The 1,647-nt window shown below is 32.0% G+C and overlaps 1 non-coding gene across 1 annotated transcript; it reads left to right on the top strand.

The window, feature by feature from the left end:
- Positions 1 to 351: 351 nt before the first annotated feature.
- Positions 352 to 458, top strand: LOC122228962. The gene has a single exon (XR_006206844.1). It is a non-coding gene; the product is annotated as a U6 spliceosomal RNA (small nuclear RNA).
- The last annotated feature ends 1,189 nt before the right edge of the window (positions 459 to 1,647 follow it).

Raw genomic sequence — 1,647 nt, 5'->3', positions numbered from 1 at the left:
AATCCATACAAAAATAAACTCAAGGTAGTTCATAAAATTAAAGGAAACACCAAAAACCACAAACCACTAGAAGAAAACGTGAGAGAAATTCTTTTTGATTTTGGGTAAAGTTTTCTTAGATGTAACATCAAATTCACAATATATCAAAGAAATAGTTGATATATGGAACATCATCAAAATTAAGAACTTTGGCTCTTTGAACAACACTGTTAAGGAAGTGAAAACAGAAACCAAACACGGGTAGAAAATATTTGCAAACCGCACATCTAGCAAATAACTTATTTTCAGAATACATAGAGAACTCTCAAAACTCAATATTGAAACAGAAAACAACCCAATTAAAAAGAAAGAGTGTTTGCTTTGACAGCACATATACTAAAATTTGAACAATACAGAGTAGATTAGCATGGTTCTTGAGCAAGGATAACACACAAATTTGTGAAGGGTTTCATGTTTGAAAAAAAGAAAAGCAAACAAATGATTTGAATAGCTACTTTATCAAAGAATATATATATATATATATATATATATATATATGTCTGTGTGAGTATATAAATATATGGTAAAAAGTACGTGAAAAGATGGTCAACATCATTAATCACTGGAGAAATATAAATTAGAACAATTAGATAACACCCACACCTATTAGAAATATTAGAAAGTCTAAAATTAAAATACTGATGAGGTGTTAAAATGTTGGTTAAGATGTATAACAACTGAAACCCTCACACACCGCTGGCATAAACACTAAATGTAACAACTGCTTTGAAAAATAGTTTTCAGTTTCTTAGGAAGTTAAATATACTTTTACCATATGACCCAGTCATTTCATTTCTAGCTATTGTCGCAATAAAAATGAAAGCATATTTCATTTGCTTGTTCACAAATGTTATTTGTAATAATCCTAACCTGGAATCAATCCCTATCTCCAACAAAAGGTCAATGGATAACAAATTGTATAATTTGGTATACAATGGAATACTACTCAGTTATTAAAAGCAATGAACTATGGATTCAGTCACCAATCTTGAAACAAATGAAAATAATTATGCTGAGTGAAAGAAACCAAACTAAAAAAAGTATGTAGTATTTGATTCTACTTTTATGAAATTCTATAAAATGCAGATCCACCTATAAAGACGGAAAGCAAATAAATGGTTGTCTGGGATGGAGGGAGTGGGTAAAGTATATATAACACCTTTAAAGATGTAAAACAGTAAACACACAATTGCTTTAATATTTCCAATATTAAAAAAAAAAACCAAGGTTGCTGGGGCGCCGGGGTGGCTCGGTCGGTTAAGTGTCCAACTCTTGATTTAGGCTCAGGTCATGATCTCATGGTTCCTATGATCAAGCCCCGCGTTGGGCTCTGCACTGATGACGTGGGGCCTGCATGTAATTCTCTGTCTTTCCTCTCTGCCCCTCCTCAATTCACACACACTCTCTCTCAAAATAACTAAATAAACATTAGGAAAAAAAACCCAAGAATGCATGCAATTAACTAAGTGAAGTCTCCTCTTAATGCATAAAAGAAAATATTTCAGTAAGACAAACTTCTAAAGAAGAGAACTATAGATTTGAAGGGTTCTTTACAAATCAGTCATTATTAAAGAATTGCTCATTCTCTTGAAACTATTGCTGAGCCAC

Source organism: Panthera leo, chromosome C1, assembly GCF_018350215.1.
Source record: "Panthera leo isolate Ple1 chromosome C1, P.leo_Ple1_pat1.1, whole genome shotgun sequence".
Classification (NCBI taxonomy): domain Eukaryota; kingdom Metazoa; phylum Chordata; class Mammalia; order Carnivora; family Felidae; genus Panthera; species Panthera leo.
The sequence above is the reverse complement of the archived record's forward strand: the minus strand, read 5'-3'. Positions and strand labels throughout refer to the sequence as shown.